This window comes from Chenopodium album, chromosome 19 (assembly GCF_948465745.1).
Source record: "Chenopodium album chromosome 19, dcCheAlbu1.1, whole genome shotgun sequence".
NCBI classification, from domain to species: Eukaryota; Viridiplantae; Streptophyta; class Magnoliopsida; order Caryophyllales; family Amaranthaceae; genus Chenopodium; species Chenopodium album.
In genome coordinates, this window is record NC_137852.1 from 14,567,263 (window position 1) to 14,591,283 (window position 24,021).

Genomic DNA, 24,021 nt, shown 5'->3' on the forward strand with positions numbered 1-24,021 from the left:
GAGGTACCATAGGTTGTTCCCCTTCACTAGGACCTCCTTTTCAAGTTCCTTCAGGTATGCTCGCCTGTCATCGGAATTTGCCATCAAGCATAGGTTGGCGGTTTCCTCTTCAGGTTGATCTTCATCTTCTTCACTTTCAGAATCTCCCCAGGCAGCAATCATGGCTTTCTTGACATCTGTTTTTGAGAAAGGAGTTTTGTATTTCTCTTTGGCTTGTTCCTTGAATTTCCCTTTTCCTTTCTCAATATCCCATTGAGGACAATCTCTGATGAAGTGATCTGTTGATCCACATTTGTGGCATCCATAGTCTGGTTTGGAATTAGACGATTTCTTTTGAAAATTTCTGGAGTTTCTATCGTTCCTGTTGAACATTCTCTTGAATCTCCTGACTAGCATAGCTGCTTCTTCTTCGTCTACTTCGGATTCCTCCTGATCAGCTTTCAGAGCCAGCCCTTTGTTCTTAATTCCTTCACTGTTGCTAGTTCCTAGATGCAGCTCATGTGTCATGAGAGAACCAGCAAGTTGTTCAATATTGAACGTTGTGAAGTCTTTTGTTTCCTGTAGGGCTGTCACTTTAGCTCTCCAGCGCTCATCTTGAGGAAGACTTCTCAGCACTTTCCTAACCTGCTCATCAGTAGGAATTTTTCTACCAAGAGAAACTAGTTCATTAATAATGTTAGTGAATCTAGTAAGCATTTCTTGGATAGATTCTTTGGGTTGCATTTCGAAACGTTCATATTTAGACATAAGTAAATCGATTTTAGAACGTTTCACTTCATTAGTTCCTTCATGAGTTACTTGAAGAAGATCCCAAATTTCCTTTGCGTTCTTGCACCCCATAACACGATTGTGTTCATGTGGTCCAAGTCCACAGTGAAGCAGTTTTACAGCCATGGCATTGATTTCCATTTTATCAAAGTCTTCTTTCTCATATTCAGACATGGGTTTAGGAATTACCTCATTTTGAGCGTTGGTTTTAGTTACCTCGAAGTCTCCAACTTCTATAACTCTCCAGACTTGATAGTTCTCTGCTTTGATGAAGATCTCCATTCTATTTTTCCAATAGGTGTAGAATTTCCCATTGAACATCGGAGGTCGTTGCGTAGAGTAACCTTCTTCTAACTTCTCATGAGTATTCATCTTGCCCGGATTCTCCTCCTCAGGGTGTCCTGATTTCGAGAGGATTAGGCTCTGATACCAATTGTTACTTTAGAAGAATACTACAAGAGGGGGGGTGAATTGTAGTTTGTGAGAATTGAGCTAATTTTCGCGGAATAAAAACTTATTAAGCTAAAGGAACTTAAAGTGAACACAGAGAGATTTTACGTGGAAAACCTCTTGGCCCTAACAAGAGGAAAAACCACGACCACTTGGGATTTTAGGAATGATTCTTCACTAAAATGGGGCAAACAACCTATTACAAGCTAAAGAATCAATCTTCAAGTTCCTCTATGAACTTGAAGTTCCCAGCAGCAAGTCCCTCTACTTGCTACTCTTCTCTTCTCTATTCTCTTCTCTCTCTTTCTCAACAGATTTCTCTAAGAGTTCACTCAAACTCCCAATTCCCAAATTACAACTCAATAACAAACTCTAATGAAAGTAATTACGAAAAACACTTAGTGGAATGCGACACTTGACTCTCTTAAACAAAGAATGGATAAAAGTATTTTAGCAAGGGTGAGAGTATACTGAAAAAGACTTCAATATTTATAGAAGAATTTTGCTTGGAGAAAACGCCTTGATCTCCACCACTTGCACCACCTTCGTTTCATAACTTCTCCACTACTGAATACCACTTCCCAAGTTCTAAATCGTGTCCTAGAACTTAGGGCACGTTCAAAACTCAAAAGCTAGTATCTTCGTTGGTGGAGAAGACTTAATCAACTACTAGTAGCGCAAGTTTAGGAATTCAGTTTTTAATAAGATATTTTCCAGAAAAACAACTAAGCGTTAAAAGATAAGTTTTAACAAAAATTATCTTAAAACAAATTCTTCTATTTTTTAGCAAAACAAGTTGTTATCTTTTTCAACCGCATTCCACTAGGCATTAGACATAATCAATTTCATTTACATAAAATCCTAAAGTAGAAAAATACTTCAGACTTTATGTTTCTCTTAGAAGTCTCTTCTCCGAGTCTTCTTTCCTTGGCTTCTGCTCCGAAGCTTCAGTTCCTTTTCAGGAACTCCTTAGCTGATCTCTTGGACTTTGTTTCCTTTTGCTTCAGTGAGTCCTGTGACTTATGTACAGACTGCAACACTCACAATATATGTTAAATTCCTTGTTTGACTTGTGTTATCATCAAAACATCAAGGGCAACACCTTCCATAAGTGAACTTAAGAATACTACTGATCATGAAGGTGCAACGCCTTTGCATCGAGCAATACTGAGGATGGATATGCTATTAGCTAAGGTACTACTCCTTGATGATGACGTAGAGCGAAACATTGAGGATTATCGTGGTAGAAATGCTATGGCTTTGCTTGCTAAACTTGTCAAAGAAGATAAAGATTGGGGATGATTCTATGGTGTCATTCTTAAAAAAATGACACCATAATATGACGAGGTGTCATGTTATGATTGGGCGAATTTTGACTCATTTTTAAATACCTAAATATACAATACATGTATGTATAATTGTGAATACGTGTATTTTTTTATAGAATACATAATTATAGTTTTTAAAAATCTATTTTAAACTTAATTAATTCATTTTCAAAAATTAAATTAGAATTACAATTTAGTAAAAATAAAATCATCATTGTTCTTCGTTGTTCTTCATTCCGTCCACAATTCCGACCAAAATTCCGACAAAAATTCCGACCACAACTCCGACCACAATGCCGACTAAATTTCGACCAAATTCTGACCAAAATTCCGTCCAAAACCCCACCCAATTTCGAGTATAAATTTCGTTTAGGGTTTGATTGATGATTTTGATTCATGTAAAAATCACTTTATTTGATAGTTTTGAGAATGGAAAAAGCCTTAGTCGTGTGTAATATGATGATGTGAAATGCTTAATTTCTTGTTTTTTTAACGTCAATGGATAACGAGGGTTTGCTCTTCAGTTTAGAATTCGAGTTTGTTTTCTTTTTCGAACTGTTTGATCCAAAATTTTCATTTGCGATTTTTGTAATATGTTTGTAATTAGGTAATTACCTGTATGTAGTTAGGTCATTACATTTATTCACTACTACATTTTTTATCAAATGCCACGACCTAATAAAGGCTATTACAACGGTATTTTAATTGTCTTTGCAATAGAGTAGGCTAATGTGACGGATTCAACTTTAATGTTGTAAGAGGTAGAGCTATTACAACGGCTGTAACGAACCGTTGCAATAGCCTAGATTTTCCACATAAAGAAAAGCTGATGCAACGGCATGTGATTATGTAATGGAAAAAGTAGGAGACGCGCCGAAAATTTAGATTCCCTCTACTTTTTTTGCCCAAATATTTTGAACCCTTACACTATCTTAAGGGCAAAAAAAAAAAGAAAAAAAAATAGAAAATAAAAAAACCCTTACACTATCATTTTATCACATTTTGTACTACCAATTTACCCAGTTCTCCATTTCCCCCAATTCTCCATTTTCTCAAATTCCCAATTTTCCCCAAATCACATACCCAATTTCATCTAACTTCAACTTAAGCAATTTCATCTAACTTCAAATTCCCAATTTTCCCCAAATCTCCTTTCTTGAGGCCATAAATTAGACGAAGTAGAGTAAAAGTTAGCGAAGTAGACGAAGGCGACACTCAAGAGGTGGCTGGTTGCTCGAACTTCATCTTGCATGTCCCTTCCTTGTGGCTGAAATTTGAGTTCAAGGTATACATTTCTGAAATTTCTTAATTGAATATTTTGTTGTTGCATTTTGGTAAATTAAATTTGAAGTTTTTACTGCTGTCTTTGGGTATTCGTACTTGTGGCCATGGAATATGGAAGTACTTTATCTTTGAGTTCGAATTTCAGGGGTTTTTTTCCCTTAAATTTTACTGCGATAATGTATGCCTAGTTGGGCTATGTTTAGTCGAATTGTAGTTGTTTTTTACTCGAATTAAATGGGGAAAAAATGATGTAATTTTCTGGTGTATATTGTGCCCGAAATTTGGGGTGTTTTTGCTCGAATTTAATGGGTTTCTATTAGCAGTAATGAATTTATTTGTTTTTTTTTTTAATTATTGAAACTTAGTTGTACTGAATATTGTTGGTTTTTTGGGGGAAATTTCATAGAAATGCAATTATTTAGTTCTTTGTATTTACGAATAATATTTCCGAATCTTGTTTTTTTGAGTGCTGTTGTGATTTGACATAGCCTTTGTAAACCGTGTGTCTTGTATTATTTAGTTCTTTAGAGAGGAGGGAATGTGGGTGTTAAGGGAGTCCAATGTGGGTGTCAATGGAGTCCATCTGGCTGAAACATTTTAAGCTTGGTTACATGGTCTAGGCGTCTGTAATGTGATATAGTTTGTTACTATATGATAAATGTTTGCCATTTCAATTCTTGTTGACCTCTGTAATGTGATCATCCTGATTGTGTGGTTTTGAAGAGTTATTATGTCTATTTGTGTGCGAAATGAATTCATTCGGATTGAATTCAGTTATTTTGCTAATAACTTAATAAGATAGCCTGTAATATTGTGTTGTTAGTCCTACCCTTTTGATTATCCCTGTAATGTGGATAGTAGTTTGTTTTTCCTGCGGCTTTTATTGATGAAATTTGAGATTCTTCTATTTTATCTATCTTTAGGTCCTTAGTTGATTTCACTTGGCCACCATATTTTTTCCTTTCTTGTTGGCCGTCTTTGTGTAGGTACTATCATGCTATTTAATCCTTCTACCAAGCTTTTAATTTATTCATTCCCTTAGTTGTGGTTGAGCTTGAGTTTTAGGTTAAGGCATGCCTTTTCATGGGTATGTGTAACTGTGTAAGGCTCTCTAGTTTGTGATCTTGTTTAAATGTTAAACAGTTGTGAAAACCTATATCCTTGCATTGTAAAATTTGCAACCTTGTTATTGATGGTCATAAAACAAATTTTACTTACAATGTCTGTAAGTTCTCTGCTTTTCTTTTTAATCTGCCTGTAAAGTTTGATTGTATTGTATAGCATAATTAATTACTCTGAACAACTACTTAGGATGACTGTTATTGCTGACAAGAAATGAGGCAAAACAAAGGATGACATCAAGCAATTCATTCAATAATTAAAACATCCTATCTAAAAACTTAAGAGAGAACAGACCCTTGTTTTCTCATGAGCCTTTCCAAAGCCTAACTTGAAATTGTAGTATAGGGATTATAACACTAGTTCACTTCCTTAAAATGGTGTCCTATTTTCTCCTTGGATGGAGGTCTGATCCTCTTGTCCTGCCTTGGTCTTTGCTGCTATTGAGTGTGGGTTATGGTGCCTCTACCTGGTGTACACAACCAACAGTTGCCGCTGAGTCATCAAATTACTGTTGTATGTTGCTGTTGTTGATTTTCATGCTTTTTATAGTCTTCTGTATCTCTAAATTATCAATCAATTAGGACATGATTCTTGAGTTAGATCTTGGAACTGCTGGTCAAATTAAGTGTATCTTGGAAAAACTATAGTTTATTTGGACCTTGACCATATTTATAATTTCCCTTGCTAACTTTTAATAGGATTACTTCTCTTCATTTGATTTCTTTCATTTTTTGTTTAATTGTTCAATTTTTTAAAATTGTTAATATAGATTTTGAATTTGTACTGAATTATGCCTTTGGTTAGCTACTTATTGATAAAATGTTGTAAAGGATCCAATTTCTGTTTGTTGATTGCTTTGTATGTTCCGTTCCGTTGTTGATTTGGCTGACAGTTGGAGAACTTGGATGATGTTGTCTTTGGACTACATATTCAGTTAATTTAAGTGCATGTACTAGCATTGGGACCTTTACCGATTATATATTATTGTCTTAAAGAAAGTATAGAATAAGGTCTTATATAATTTGTCAAAAGCAATAGTTAGTTATTGTCTAATACATTTGTTGTGCTTAATGAGTTTTCTGGATTCACTTCTATTATTTTATTTTATTATACATGTAGGTGCATGGCGAGCTAAATGGAGATGAGGGTGATCACTAGTCATCTAACAAGTGGTGCATATATGTTGGTGACTCTAATTCTATTAAGTTTAAGTTTGTGAAGATATGGAAAATCCGGCTTATATATATATATGTTTAAATTTGTATTTTGAACGATTAAATTAATTATATAACTTTTATTTATTAGTAGGGTATGTCATACCAAAAACAAACAAGTAATATTTTGTAATGTACGTATTTAGCATTATAATTATTATATATAAATTTAATGATATGTTGTTTTTATTATTAGTACTACGTATATTTAATGCTATGTTGTTTATATATATATATATATATATATATATACATCTTCCATTCAAAAAAAAAAAACAAAAAAAAAATATTATACCGTTGCAGTAGGTGCAATTTCATCATAATTATTAGTCAGCAATTTATTGCCACAAATAATTTATGCCGTTGTATCAGCTATTGATCTATCGCGACAGATTATAGCTGCCGTGGCATTAGGTGTTAGATACCGTTGCATTAGACCTACTGCAACACCAGCAGATGCCACGGTACGCTGCCGTTGCATTAGGCCTAATGCCACGGATTTTGATGCCTGATGCAACGTATTTGGGGGTTGCAATAGGTCAAAAATGTAGTAGTGATTTACAACCCTTTTGTTTTATTGGAGTAACCTGTTACTATAAAGCTCATTACCTGCTGTCATATGTTTCTGAACAACAGTTACAACCCTGATTAGTGTGGAAATTGACCTTGTGTGTTATGGTATATTACCAATTGCATTTTTCTTTTGTCTGTTCTATAAAGTACATGTTTGCATATCCTACATATACTTTTATTAAAACTGACTGTTTTAAAATTGGTGAAGATATTGGCAATAACAATGATGGAACAAGCAGCCGCAACATTCCTGATGGGTATCAGTCTGGATGTGAAGAAAGTATATAATTTTTTAAACAAGAATCTTGTGATGGTGCATATTGAGATTAAAAATTGAGATGAGTGAATGACTAAATGAGTCGGTTGGGAGTTGGTCAAAGATATTGAAGTTTAAATCTGAAGACTAATGAAATTCTAGGTATTTTATTTTACAAATTCAATAAGGGCTTCAAATCAAAAAAAATTCAAAAATGGCATAAAAATTTTCAATTAAATACTGCTTTTAGTTTCAAATTCATAAGGGTTTTTATAAACGGAAAATGAAAATGAAGGGATTTGTTTTAGAACAAAATTTAATGAGGGGGTTATTACAAAAAATAAAAATAAAATTGAACTTATATTATGACCTATAATAGAAAAGGTTATTACCTTTATTAGTACAACTAAATTCTGATTTGTTAAATTAAAAATAATACATTATATCTAATAAATTTTAATTTCATTTTACTAAAAAAGTTTTAGGCCATAAAGAAAATACCATGAGAATTAATTATCTCATAGAACTATTTAAGTCATATGCATAATAAAATGATGAGTTTACAATTTGTTTGCAATTGGTGTAGATGTATGGTTGTTTAATTTAGCAGTAGTTTTTACCATTACTATTAAAGGTTAATACTTTAAAAATATCATGCTACCTTATTTTATATATATATATATATATATCAAAACTAATAAAGGGCTGAGATTGGTTCTTATATAAGATTGAGTTCTTATATAGAGGAGGGTTCTTACATGAGCCTTCCTCTATATATATATATATATATATATATATATATATATATATATATATATATATATATATATATATATATATATATATATATATATATATATATATATATCAAAACTAATAAAGGGCTGAGATTGGTTCTTATATAAGATTGGGTTCTTATATAGAGGAGGGTTCTTACATGAGCCTTCCTATATATATATATATATATATATATATATATATATATATATAGATATATATATCAAAACTAATAAAGGGCTGAGATTGGTTCTTATATAAGATTGGGTTCTTATATAGAGGAGGGTTCTTACATGAGCCTTCCTCTATATATATATATATATATATATATATATATAGATATATATATCAAAACTAATAAAGGGCTGAGATTGGTTCTTATATAAGATTGGGTTCTTATATAGAGGATGGTTCTTACATGAGCCTTCCTCTATATATATATATATATATATATATATATATATATATATATATATATATATATATATATATATATATATATCAAAACTAATAAAGGGCTGAGATTGGTTCTTATATATGATTGGGTTCTTATATAGAGGAGGGTTCTTACATATATATATATATATCAAAACTAATAAAGGGCTGAGATTGGTTCTTATATAAGATTGGGTTCTTATATAGAGGAGGGTTCTTACATGAGCCTTCCTCTATATATATCTATATATATATATATATATATATATATATATATATATATATATATATATATATATATATATATATATATATATATATATATATATATATGTACATATATATATATATATGTACATATATATATATATATATATATATGTACATATATATATATATATATGTAGATATGTAGATATGTACATATGTACATATGTACATATGTACATATGTACATATGTACATATACATATACATATACATATACATATACATATACATATATATACATATACATATACATATATATATAAATATGTATATATATATACATATATATATATATAGGGGGAGGCTCTCGTGAGAATTTGTCTTATGTGAGAATTTTTCTTATGTGAGAACAGTTTTATGTTCTAAATTTTAACTCTTATGTTCTAAATTTTAAATCTGATGTTCTAAATTTTTCCTTAGGTGTTCTAAATTAAATCAAATGTTCTAATTAGTAATAACATGTTCTAAACCATAAATTAGTTAAGTTTGATGTCACAAATTTTAAAAAACTTGTTCTAAAATTTTAACTTATATGTTCTAAAATTTTAAAACGTGTGTTCTAAGATTTATAATTACATGTTTCAGATTTTAAAGCGTATGTTCTACTTTTTTTTACTCGTATATTCTAAATTTTTTACTCACACGTTCTATATTCTATATTAGTTTGGTCTAAATTTTTATTTACATGTTTATTATCTTAAATTAGATGTTCTAAATTTTTTTGTTCACATGTTAAATCAGATGTTCTAAATTTTACTAGTATGTTTAAAATTTCATAACGCAAATTTTATAAATTTTAAATCACTTGTTCTAATTCTTAAATTAGATGTTCTAAACTTATTACTCACACAATGTTCTAAATTATTAGGAAAATTTGAATTTTAGTACCTCAAAAATGGGGGTAATTGAATTTTAGTACCCATCTAAAATTTTATTTTAAATTAGTACCTCCAAAATGACAAAACTATAGGTTTCAGTACCTCCGTCTAGTTCCGTTAAGTTTTCCGTTAGTGGGGCCCATTTTTAAATATTTAATAATTTAATTTATTAAAAAAAAGGAAAAACATTTTTTAAAAAAATAATAATAAAATCAGCCACTGCCACCAGCGCCGGCGCCGGCGCCGGTTGTTGGTGGCCGAATTCTCCTGGCACCGGCGCCGGCCACCCCTTCCCTTTCCCTCCCTGTTTTCCCCTTCCCCGACACCGGCGCAACCACCACCATCTTCCCTCCCTTCCTTGTTCTTGGCCGCGACACCCCAACCTTCCCTTTCCGTTTCCCTTTCCCTCCCTGTTTTCCCCTTCCCTTTCCCTCCCTGTTTTCCCCTTCCCCGGAACCCTAGCTCGATCGACCTTCGAAACCACCCACAAACCGAAAATCCCGTAACCCACCACCCACAAACCGAAAATTTAACCCTAAAACCCTTAAAATTGATTTGGGGGAAAAGGGGAAAGGGTGATGTGGTGGTTTTCGGGAACCTCGAGGCAGCCAAGAGTGAGAAAGAGGAAGGAAATCGGCGACGGGAAAGGGAGGGGGTTTTCGATGTGGTGGTTTTCAGATCGTGGGGAGTGGCGTCGTGGGGAGGCAAGGCTGGTGGGGGGGATTGGCGTCGTCGCGGGGAGGCAGGCAGGGTGGGGGTGGCGTCGGAGCAGGGAGGCAGGGCTGGGTAGGGGGGGTGGCGTCGGCGCGTGGAGGCAGCGTGGGTGGCGGGGAGGCAGGGCTGGGTGGTGGGGAGGCAGGGGCTGGGTTTTTGGTTTTTTTTATTTTTTAACTTTTTTTTTTTATTTTTAAGTTTTTATTTTTATTATTTTTTAAGTTTTTTTTAATTAAATGTTTTTTCTTTTTTTTTTAATAAATTAAATTATTAAAGAATTAGATAATGGGACTGATATAAATAGTTTAGTCTTTTTTAAGGTACTAATTTAAAATAAAATTTTAGATGGGTACTAAAATTCAATTACCCCCATTTTCGAGGTACCAAAATCCGAAATTTCCAAATTATTACTCATATGTTCAAAATTTAATTTGAGTCACATGTTCTAAATTTTAACTCGCATGTTTAAAATTTTTATTCACATATTCTAAATTTTAAATCAATTCTCATATAAGTATGAATTCTCACATATGAAGCTATTCTCACCGGATCCCTCCCCTATATACATATACATATATATATATATATTATATATATATATATAAATATATATTATATATTATATTATATAATATATATTATATATTATATATTATATATATATATATATTATATATATAAATAAATATATATTATATAATATATATATATATATCTATATATATAATATAAAATATATAATATATATATATATATATATATATATATATATATATATATATATATATATATATATATATATATATATATATATATATATATATATATATATATATATATATATAAACTAGTTTCAGTCTACATTATTCAAAATAAAATGTAAGAAAAATATACGTGACCTATGTAACTAGTTAAATTAAAACGTATGTTAAATACAAATCTTATCTGAAAATTAGTCTGCCGTTGGAGTTGGATTGGAGTAAGGCTAATGTAGATTAATATATGTGATCTGTAATATTATTTATTGAAAAAAGTACGAGTATAAATGAACAATGCCGATCAATAACTTACCCGGGTTCAAGCTCGGTTTAAGCTTAGCTTGTTCAAGTTCTCATATAAAATTTCGGGATCTTTCTCGGACTCGCCTTAATTAAATGAAAATAAACATACCCAAGGCAATCCCCGACTTTGTTAATATACACCTCTATCCCGTTGTTTCATAATACTTGCAAACTTTCCGTTTTCATCCGTTTAGTAATAATTGCAATATTTTCTTATTTCGTAATGACCTATAATTACTTTCTATTTCTATCAACCCCACTTAGACTATTTTAAATTACTACATTTCTTTCTCTTACTAACAATTAAATATATCTCTATTAACCATATTTTATATCAAATAATTCTCCTTCTAGTCACAACCTTATAATTTTTCAAAAACTTTTAGCCAACACCACATTTGCGATTATTATGAAACATATGGAGTATTTATTTTCTAATAATATATAGGTAAATTATAGTATAGTGTGAGAAGGTATATCATAATCTAATATTTTGTCACTTCCATATTATAATAAGGTTCATACCAAAGTATAAAAAACATTGTTTTCCTTAGTAGTGACCAAACTTAGTTTAAGTCATTACCTAATCCACAAACAAGTTCGAGAAAAGCTAATTAATTACATAATTACATTTATTGGATCAAATATAATGCGTCCACTTCATTGTCTACAAACTTGATACTCCTTGTTCTTTGACAAAATTGCACAATTTGAGTCCACATAAAACAACTTTGGAACCATTTAAAGAGGAATTCTTTCTTTACAAATACTTATGAACAATATCAATTTTCTAACAATATATAATTATATTTTATTTTTTTGACAAAATATAAGTATATTATGTTAGAGTGAAAACGTGTATCATTTAATTTTCAGTCTAGTCCATAATATAATAAGGTTAATTCCATAATTTTAAAAAGATTATTTTCTTATGTCATGACCAATGATAATTTAGGTAATTACCTAACCCACAAACAGCTTCGAGAAAACTTGAGTACATTTAACAGATCAAACAGGGGTTGTGGTAGTTAAAAACATGCGACAAACTTCATCTTCTAAAAACTTGACACTCTTTGTTCTTTGACAAAACTGCACAATTTGAGTCCACATAAATCATATTTTCGAACCATTTATTCCAAAATTCGTCATTTGCAAATAATTATAAATGCGATTGTTGTTGAGATTTTTGTATGAACGAAAACCTAAAATCAAAAAGTGCAAAAAAACAAAATGCAAAACACAATTATTGTCGAAATTTTATCACGATTTTAGCTGGGATATGCGAAATTATCAACAATTAACATTGAATTCGGGAATGGGGGGCTAATCTAAGGTATGATTGATGAACGATGATGAATGATGAGCGATGAGCGATGATGAACGATGATGAGAGATGATGGATGATGAACGATGAACGATGAACGATGATGAGTGATGATGAATGATGAACGATAAACAATGATGAGTGATGATGATCGATGATACCATGATGAAAAATTTTGATGTAAATCATGAATGAATTTAATTTTATGATTTATAATTATAATTATAAATTCGAAAATTAATATTTATTATAAAAAAGTTTTTCACAATTTATAAATATGTATTTCTAAAAAAAAATACATGTATTAAAAAGAATACAAAAAAGAATACAACTTTAATACATCACTACTACAAAAAAACCCCTATCGAGTCGCCTGTAAATGACCTAACGAGTCGCTTCAAAGGCGACTCCACAGCCACAGACACAATAGCTTCCAACTTTAGGAGTCGCCTATGAGGTGACTCGATAGCTTTTATATAAGTCGCCTATTAGCTGTTAGGCGACTCTATTTATTAAGCTTTTGTGTCGCTTGTGTTGAAAGAGGCGACTCCGTAGGTTAAATCTATTGTGTTGCTTGTATTGAAAGAGGCGACACGTAAAAAATCAACATTTTTTTCCAACTGTTTTTTATTAGCTCATATAATGTTAGTGTTCATGACACTCAGCATGCTTGATCTCTGGTTCTTTGCCTGGAAGGTTGAAGTTCTTGCCATTATGCCAAAGTTACTTTTCATATATATATATATATATATATGATATTGTAACTATTTTAAATACATTCTTAGAATTAACCTATCGAGTTGCGTCTTACGCATTAGGCGACTTATTAGGTAGTGGTCATATAATAAAGCTCCTAACAAGTCGGACTTATAGAGTCGCCTGTATATAAGGTGTGACTTGTAAACATATCAAGTCGCCTCATACTTATTAGGCAACTTGTTATGTTGGGGTTAAAATCAACAAAGCACCTAATGAATCGCCTAATATACATGAGGTGACTTGATAGGTTTACAAGTCGCACCATATATGCATGTGACTCTATAACGCAACTTATTTGGTGACTTAAATTAGATTTTTGAAGTCACCTGTATATAATTAAGGTGTGACTCATTAACCTATCGAGTCGCCTTATACATATTAGGCGACTCATTAGGTGAAAGTCATAGATAACAAAAATCACCTATTGAGTCGCCTAAAATTTATAAGGCGACTCGACAGGGTTCGAGTCGCACCTTATGTACAAGTGACTTTGAAAATCTAATTTAAACCACCAAATAAGTCGGATTATAGAGTCGCATGCATATATTGGGCGACTTGTTAACTTATCAAGTCACCTCATATATATTAGGCGACCCGTTAGGTGTTTTGTTGATTTTAATCCCAACTTAACATGTCGCATAATAAGTATGAGGCGACTCAATAGGTTTATAAGTCGCACCTTATGTACAAGTGACTCTAAAAGTCCGACTTATTAGGGCTTTTTTGTAGTAGTGCATTATGGACATTAAAAATAATTTAAATTAATAATAAAACTACAAAATACGACCCAATACATGATCAGCGTTATTTTTTTTAAATTTCGAACCCACGGTTCGGAATTCCTGGATACGCCATTGGATGTCAGTGGGGCGGGTCAATTAGGAGACCCGCCCCATTACCCCAATGGGGCGGGGATGGGTCTCGGTTTGGCGGGTGGTGGGGCGAGATGGGGATAAAAACCATACACACTATGAATGATGGAGCGGGAGTGGATTTTAAGTTGTACCCACCCCACTTTGTACCCACCCCATCCCCACTTCATACCCACATCTATATACTTTTATACTATTTTATAAATTAATTACGTGAAATAAAATATTAATTATAATATTTTGTACTACACTTACATTATAAACAAAAATGTGTGTAATATTAAGAATGTTTTTTTAAAATATTATAATCTGTATTAATTATGTAGGATCGTGTATTTGAGAGACGGAGATTAGGTGTGTCTTGGGTGGGGATTAGGCGGGTATTTGGTGGAGATTAGGTGGGGATGGATATCCAAGTGAGGGGTGGGGCGGGGATGATTTTGGAATTGTACCCGCCGGGGCGGGAATGGAGATGAATTTTAGACCCGCCGCGGGGATGGGATGGAGATTGAGATGAAAATGTTAGTTTGGCTGTTGTATGGTCTGTTAGGGTCTCTTTGTATTGCTTAGTTGCAAATTATATTTTGGTTGTGTTTTGGTGGTAATATAAATCTTTTTTCCTTTTTCAAAAAAGAAAAAATCAATAGAAAGTCAAACATAACGAAACAAAGATATATAATTGAATAAAATTAAAGTACAAAAATGTAAAAAAAAAAAAAAACAAATTGAAATATATGAAAGTCAAACACATTCAAACAAAGTTAAGTAATCATATGAAAGTCAAATGAATTCAACAAAGCTAATTGTTTCGGGGTTTTTTGTGATTCCCTCGGATACTGGTCGCGCTCTGTTGATAATGAGACTCGGACACCTGCAAAATAACGAATATTCCGGTGATCGGAATATTCGCCTCCGACGATCAAGTTAGTGATCGGAAACCGGAAAAGGCTAGAGAGAGAAAGTAGAGAGAAGTTGGAGCTTTTAGTGCTCTATATTTATGTTACGTCAAAATCCACCCCTCCCATCATAAATGATTGGGGTATTTATAGGGGTGGGAACATGTGACCCTCTAGGGTTTATGCCCTAGAATCTCGTGACATGATTGGCTGCGCAATCAGAGGTCGCCACGTGTCATGGGGGGCGCCGTTTTACGGCTTTCAAGGGTTTCTCGGGATTTGGGCCTGAGGTCATCAGGGCCTTTTTCTCTTTCTGATGTTGTATTAGGGTATTTAGAGATGGCTGACATGTGTCACCCTGACAGGTGGACACGTGTCTCACTCTCATAGGGCCACGTGTCGCCTTTTTACTGGGCCACGTGTCACTATGAGATTGGGCCACGTACTTGAGGTATCTTTACCCTAAACATTTGCCCCTCAGAGGGGGTGGCTCGTACACTTACTGGCCGCCTCCTCTGATCTTGCATTCTGGACGTCCTGGTACTCTGGATAGGGTTTGCCTCCCATCTGCCCTAGACGTCCATATACTTTTGTTTCAAGGCTGTTTTTGCTACCTGGACGTCCATATATTTTGCTCTGGACGTCCTCGTAGTCTGGAGTGAGCTTGTCTTCTTGCTCATTTGGACTTCCAAACTTTGTACTGGACGTTCTCGTACTATGAGAGAGGCTTAACCTCTGGGTTCATTTGGACGTCCACTTACTTTGGGCTGGACGTCCTGATATTCTGGGAGGAGCTTATCTCCTAACTACCCAGAGCGGCCACAACAATGGGGCTGGACGTTCTGATACTCTGGGAGGGGCTTATCTCCTACCTACCCAGAGCGGCCACAACAATGAGGCTGGACGTTCTGATACTCTGGGAGGAGCTTATCTCCTACCTACCCAGAGCGGCCACATCAATGAGGCTGGACGTTCTGATACTCTGGGAGGAGCTTATCTCCTAACTACCCAGAGCGGCCACAGAAATGAGGCTGGACGCTCTGATACTCTGGGAGGAGCTTATCTCCTAACTACCCAGAGCGTCCACATATTTTTTGAGATAAACTGGGCTTCCATGATTTCAGACGTACTCTCTGGCTCTTTAATCATGCTGCGTACGTCTGGATTTGTTCTTTTGGACCAAACGTCTGAGAACTGGGCGGACGCTTTTTCCTCTTAGATATTCTCGAGTTTTTGAGACTAAGTGTTGAAGGTGTAAGACTCTTGAATTTGTCACTTAACTCATCTCAACCCACTTTGACGTGCCGTCAATTGTCCGTCTGATTTTTCCACAAGTTAACAGAACCCTAACGTCGTTCTGTCCATTTCTTCGAGTAATTTCTCAAGAAATTACTGTTTGAATGTTTAGGCGGGAAAAATGATTTTACCATTTTGCCCCCATGAGTTCATTCTATAAATATGGGAAGTGAATTCTCATTTTCACACTTTACCCAATTGTGAATTCTAGAGAGAAGTCAGAGCATTCTAGTGAGAGAAAGTTATTTTTCCCTTAATCTTCAAGAGCGCCGCCGTGAGTTTGAGTTTTCCGGGCATTTTTTGAGTTTTCCGGTCAACCTTCAAGAACTTCGCCACCACCTTCAAAGTTTTCCGAACGTACAAAGGTAGGCCGTCTACATTTTCTCTTTTACTTTTACTTGTTTTCTTTTTCTTTTACTTCAATTCGGGATCCATACTCGGCTTCGTCCGACTCTCCTCATGAGGCCGGCCGTTCGCCTGGGACTGAGGAGTCTAGAGTGGACGGAGAAGAGTTGTCTCCTCCTTGGAGTGAGTCTATGTCTGATATGTACATACTCACCCCCACTTATTCTTCTCTGTCCCAACAGGCAATGGCAAGAACAATGCGTACGCGCGAGATTGATGGGAAGGAGAACGGTAGGTCGTTGGGCTACCACCCCACCCAATCAAACAAAATTTGTAACTTAACAAACCCCTATTTAGTGTAGTGGTAAGTCAAGGTCGAACCCACAGGAATGGAGGTCGAATGCACAATGCCTAAGTCAAGCTATTTCGAAGTCAAGTAAAAGGGGTTTATGAAGGAAACTAGAGCTAGAGCTAAATGATGCAAGAACTTTTATGAAATCAATCTAAAGACACTAGGGCAATGGATCCACATGTAATTGTAATGGAAAATGGTAATTTGGGAGGTCAAACTGACTAAGTCAAGTGATATGAAGGAAGATCATCATGTATCCAAAAGAGCATACCAAGATGGTTCACCTAGAGGTCTAACTAGCGTCAACTACGCTAAACACTACCTAGGGAACGTCAAAAAGCACCTCAATCGTGAAATTGCAAGTTACTAATCAATGGTCCGTATCATACCAAGCTCACAATGCAATCTAGTGCAATAATCAAAGATGGCCAAACCTCAATTAATCACACACATGCACATGAATTATCAACCAAATTTAATCATATCATCAACTCCATCAATTATCCCCAAATTACTCTAATCCATTATTCAAACATGCTTCACCATTTCCCTAGCTAGAAAACTACTCACTAGCCATAGGAATCAAGATCAAAACTACAACAATCATCAATTTCATCATCAACATAATTGAAATCAAAGATTAAACCAACAATCAATCAAAATCAATCAAAATTCAATCAATAACCAAATCAATCATCAATAACATGGAAAACAAATGAAATCAACTAGAATCAAACTTGTATTGAAATCAAGAAGAAGATCCTTACAAAACTTTGATCTAAAGATCAAATACAATGAGGAATTCTTGAGCAATCACCAAAAATCATGAGTTTCTCTCTCTAAAGTTCTTGAGTTTCTCTCTCTAAAATTCTCCCAAAAACTAACTATCCAATTCAATCTAAAAAAAACTTCTTACTAAAAATAGGTAGAAATAACTATATATACAAAGAGGAGGTCGGTAATGACGCCCAAAAATAGACCCACGTCGGTGCGGGCGCTCGAAGGAGAGAGAATGGTGCGCACGGGAACACACCCAGACAGGTGCGCCCGCATGCACCTGGTGTGCGGCCGCACACCACCTTGGTGCGCCCGCACAAAACTGGGTCTTTCCCCCTTCTTCTCTTCGTCCTAGCTCAAACGGTGCACACGTCCTACATGATGATGATGGAGGACAAAGTAGGCAGAAACTTTCTTGAATTTCTTGAAAAGTATAAGCCATGAAGAAGGCATATACAAAGCCTTGAAACTTGCCTCTTGGATCCACCCTTGACTTGAAGCTTCTTGCACCATCTCCAGGCATGAAAATAATGAAAGCTCATAGAAAGGAAGCTCGGGAATTCTTGGACAATCAATTACCACCTACAAATAAATGATAAAAAGCAAGTAAAAGAGAAAAAATAACAAGTAAACTAGAAAAAGCATGAAATAGAGAAACTAGCTACAAAAAGCATAAAATGAAGAAAACAAGAATAAAACTAAGGAAAACTAAAGAAAAGAGAGATAAAATGAAATAGAAATCATCCAAAAAGGAACCAAATGAGTGCCATAAATGTCACTCATCAGAGATTCATGCGGCCAGGAACCCAGACGGCAGTCTGGTTCACCCTAGGGTCCCCTATGACCCTAGTAACCCAAGTACAATGGTGGAGACTAACTCCACCACCCAAACTACGACCGCCTCCACTAGCTCTCATCACTTGGCCGTGGAGGTCACTTCTTCCTTCGAGGAACGCCTACAAGCTGAAGGCGCCTCATCCACTCCTACTCCGGAACTTAGGTTCCCCCAATTTGCCAATTCAGTCATGGATGGGGCCGAACTGGTAGTCTGCAAAGACCATTCTTCCGATCCTGGGGCGGACGCTGCTGGTTCGTCCGTCCCCTCTTCTTCTCAACCTCTGCTTCAACTGGGCGGGGCGGACAGACCCTTGACGGGAATCTCAATCACGGAACCGTTCGACCTGCCTATTCGCAACGCCCCTCCTTCGGGAAATCAGGAGGACGCTGCCAAGGACAAAGGCAAGCGTCCATTAGTTGAGGAGGGCGTTCCTTCTTCCATGGGCGTACATAGCTCAAGAGGCCGAAGCTCGGCCGAGGCAGTAGACCTGGACAGGGTGCTGTCTTCAGAGTTTGGGAGTGCTCCTTCTCACCAAATGGAAGAAGAAGAAGTTGAGAAAGAGGCCATGGGTGAGACGGCCGAAGGTGAGGCGGTGGCCGAGGAAAACGTCGCAAATATTGACAACTTCAGGGACCCGTACGCCTGTACGGTTGGGGAGACGGCCCTGAAGTTTTTGAAGAAAGATTTTGAGAAGTACAAGGAGTCCCTCCATTTGGGGGAGGGATTCGAAATACAAGTACCAAGGAAAGCCATTGATGTGACTACCTGGGATGAGGAGAGGCCGCGCAAACAGGCGTTTTGCGTTTACAGGGCCGCCTTGGATGTGGGCCTTCGCTTCCCTCTTCATCCATTCGTCCGGACAGTTCTGGACGAATACGACATTGGCCTCTTCCAACTGACGCCAAACAGTTGGATGAATATTTTTCGGTACTTAGTGACGTGCATCTGCAAGGGTTTCACGCCATACTTTGCAGTCTTTTGTGAGATGCACTCACTCACTCGGCTGGAGAAGGATGTGGATGGCTGGCTCATCTTGAGTGCGACCAGGGATTACATGGTCGTGGTCGACCATGTCAGCAAGTGGAGGGACTGGAAGCACCGCTTTTACCGCGTCAAAACTCAAGATGCGGAGTTCAACCTCCGCATGAACAAGTGCCGTCCGGAACCTATTCAGCTCGGACGCGGAGACCATAGACCTTACAAGCCGCCCATCCATCCTAGCCATGAGCACCAGCTGGAATATTTCAAGGTCAACCGAGTCAAGCGGGGTAACAAAACAGAACGTGTCCCTAGCCATTGGGTTCCTCTTGCCAATTGGCTTAGGGACCCTATCTTCATGTCTGCGTACGGCCTGTACCAGAACATGCCCCAAGGTGGACACTTAGATATATAAACTTTTTTTACGCACGCAGAGTTTTTTAGAAAAATATTCTAACACTTTTGCTTTTTTCTCTTTGCAGCGGAAGCGTACGCTATGCTTGACTCGGCCCAGAAGGGGGAGGTGGAGATGTCCGAGGTGGACCTGGCTAGATACAAAGCTCGTTTTAAGATGTACGAGCAACTCAAGGAGGTAAACACTTAGTTTATTTTTTGAGTTTCTCCTTCCTCATTGTGTCCGTTCTGCTATATTGGGAGGAACCTGCTTCCTGAGTTTGCACGGACGCTTTACGTCCGTTCAGGCATGCTGGAAAGGAGCTCCTTCCCCAATTCATCACACGGACGCCAGCATATTCTTTGTCTTGTAAAATTTTTCTAACTTTGATTGTGTTTCTTGCAGTCCTCCTCTACGCCGAAGGCGAGGAGAAAGCAGCCGGCCACGTCCACTCCTGATGCGAACGCATCTAAAAGGAGGAAGACGGTTGCTTCCAAGACTTCTTCAACATCCGCGGCCAAGGCGAAGTCGCAGACTGCTACAACGCAGTCTCAAGGAGAACAGCCCCGGCTGACACAAAGCGGGGTCTCCAAGCCCGTGGAACCTGTTGCTGATCAGGTCCACGATGAGTCCGTCCCTTCGGACGATGGGGATAAGTCAACCCTTGAAAAAATGACCGGCTCCTTCACAATTCCGGGAGTCGAGATAGTCAAAAAATCTGACTGGCTACATGCCAGTCAGTCGGCCAGTGATGCTGATGCTAGTCATCCAGGAAACGAGGGGGAGGCCTCTTTGCCGCCTCCTCCCACCAATCTCTCTCCTCCAAGCTTCTCCACTGGTTAGCCTTCTTTCTTCCTTTATTCTTGTACATCTTTATTTGTACTTGTAAATTTTAGCTAACTCTTCTTGCACGGTCGTCCGCAGATATATCAGAGGAGATGCAACTGAGGATGCCCGGCCAGTCACTGACTGGTGCAGACAGGAAAGCCATGCGCGAGGCCATGGTTCGTGCGGTCCCCCAAGCGCAGCGTGACAAGCTGCGGGGGATCAATGAGGGCTTCCTCGACCCCATGCTCAATTGTAGTGCCGAGGTACGCTTCATTTGCATTATACTTTTTCTTTCCAACACTTAGCAAAATTTTCTTATATTTGCCTAAGTTTCCCTCTTTTGTCCGCTGCTCTTCCTCTGCCTGAACGTCTTCCTTGACCGGAAGGACAAAGAGAACGAGCGGCTGAAGCAAGCTTGGCTAGAAATTAGAAAGGTCGAGGACGCTGTGACTGGGACGGCCGCCGTCCAAAGGGTGCATTTTGAGACCCAGATAACCGCGCTGTCCGACAAAGCGGCGCGGCAAACAGAGGACCTGGTCAAACTGGGCAAGGCACTCGAACAAGAGTCCTTGGCCAGGGAGGCCTTGAGGGTTGAAAGGGACGAGGCCGTCCTAGAGAAGGAAAAGTGAAGGCTGGGCTTCGAGGCGTCTGAGGCCTTGAAGAGTGAGCTGAAGTTGGCCCAAGCCAACCTTAAGTCTGCTCTAGATGAAGCGGACGCGCAGAAGGTCGAGGTTGAGACCTTGAAGAAGTCCATTGCGGACTATGAGGAGCAACTTAAAACTCCTCGGCCACCCAGCGCGGAAGAAATCGTCCGCATAGAGCAAAATGCTGAAGACAGACTTAAGGCATACTTATTCGATGCCTTCGACTTGATGGTGGACGAAGGTGAAGCCGCCTATTATGAGGAACGCTTCAAGAAGCGGCTGCAGTTCGTCTGCCTCAGAGTAGAGGCAAAGAAGGCCGGCATGCCTCCTCTTGAGCTAGTAGTTACTTCCCCCGAGTCTGGGGAGGACGGGGATGAGGAGGAGGAGGCGGACGACGGGGCTGCTCCGGTCGCGGACGCCAAAAGTGCTGAGGAGCCTGCCAAAGACAATACGGCTAAGTAGAGCTCAGGTCCTCCAGCAGCCGTCTGCTTAGCTTTCCAGCTTTCTTTCTTTTTTCAGCTTTCTTTGCACTTAGCTTTTTCTGTACTTCTTTTCTTTTCTGCTTTGTATTTTGAAGCCGCCTGTTAGAGCGGTATTGTAAACATTTGCGGCCGCCTTTTGGGCGGTCTAATCAATGAGAATTTTGTCCGCCTTTTGAGCGGTTTTTCAACTCTGTTTCATACTTAGCAATTTTTGCATACTTAGAATTTTTGCTATTTCGTGCTTTTTGAATGCTTTTCGTACGTCTAAATATTATGCCTTTTCGTTCGTTCCTAGGGGTATGCCCTTAATTCGGTGTTCGCCTAGTCCATTCTCTAAGTGGTTTGATTAACTTAGTAGTTTTTATGCCTTAAAGGGTATGACAACTAGCAAGTTAATCAAATCATAGTAATGATTGCCCTTGGACTAGGTGAAGCACCAAATCAATTTAATTGGCCGTTCGGCTATCATTGTGCCGAATGTAATCTCTTGCGTCCTTGAAACGCTGTGACGGCTCAGTCTCAACTCTTTTCGGCTGTCTGCCCCTCCCCCCAGCCGACTGTGTTTTCGCCAGCAGGCTAGAGAAGTTGGTCCGTGGGACTCGGGGAGACCTTCTATGCGGACGGCGGAATGGGGTGTTACCAGCATCAGTTGCGTTGGTCTTGTGTTGGCTTTCTTGAAGGTGCCTCCTCCCCATTTTTGCTGAGTAGCGGCCAACTCCTTGCGGAGCTTAGTCAGCTCGGCCATTAGAGTAGCTGGGGTGACAGGAGGTTGTTCGGCCTCTTCAAATGAGGCAATCAAAGGATTGCTTGAATGTATGGTAGTACGTATGTCTTCTACATATCCGTCCTCGCCTGGACGAGGACCAGAATTAGGTGTCTGACCATCTATTGCCATAACGGACGAGTATCCCCACAGACGGCGCCAAATGTTTCGGGGTTTTTTGTGATTCCCTCGGATACTGGTCGCGCTCTGTTGACAATGAGACTCGGACACCTGCAAAATAACGAATATTCCGGTGATCGAAATATTCGCCTCCGACGATCAAGTTAGTGATCGGAAACCGGAAAAGGCTAGAGAGAGAAAGTAGAGAGAAGTTGGAGCTTTTAGTGCTCTATATTTATGTTACGTCAAAATCCACCCCTCCCATCATAAATGATTGGGGTATTTATACGGGTGGGAACATGTGCCCCTCTAGGGTTTATGCCCTAGAATCTCATGACATGATTGGCTGCGCAATTAGAGGTCGCCACGTGTCATGGGGGGGCGCCGTTTTACGGCTTTCAAGGGTTTCTCAAGATTTGGGCCTGAGGTAATCAGGGCCTTTTTCTCTTTCTAATGTTGTATTAGGGTATTTAGAGATGGCTGACATGTGTCACCCTGACAGGTTGACACGTGTCTCACTCTCATAGGGCCACGTACCTAGGGTATTTTTACCCTAAACACTAATTGAATTATATGAAAGTTAAAAACACTATATTTAAGTTTTGTTTCAGTTTAACCTGTTTTATGGTGTTTTTTGCTTCATATTATCTGTCAAGTACATACAATCTGACTCTTATATCCAATAATTACGAGTTTATCTGAGACTAGTTCGAGTTTAGGGTCGGTTGAATCGACTAAAAAACGTATCAATTTGAGCTGAAACTGTTGGGTTTCGGAAAGTCTGACTTTTCGCGGAAACAAAACCAAACCCCAAGACCCGCTCACAATTAATATAACTAATAAGCATAATTAACAAGATAAGGAGAAAGTCAATATTCGCGGAAACAAAACCCGACCCTAAGACACGTTCACTATTTCACTAACTATACTTATATTAATAAATACTCTTTTTGGTCCCCATCATATGATTTTCTTAAATTCTTGTGTCAACATTATTACTGATGCAATCATTAAGTAATAAAAGGATCGGAGTATAACATTTTATAAATTAATTCAAGATTATCCCGAATTTTCGAGTCAATTATGTTTTGGGTGTTTTTGTCCCTCGGGAGAGTTACGTCACAAAAACTGGTCCGGCTGGAGCTGTACCTGCAAAAACAACGGAGACTCCGGGTGATGGAGCTCCGCCTCCGACGATCAAGTTAGTACCTTGAAAAGGAGTA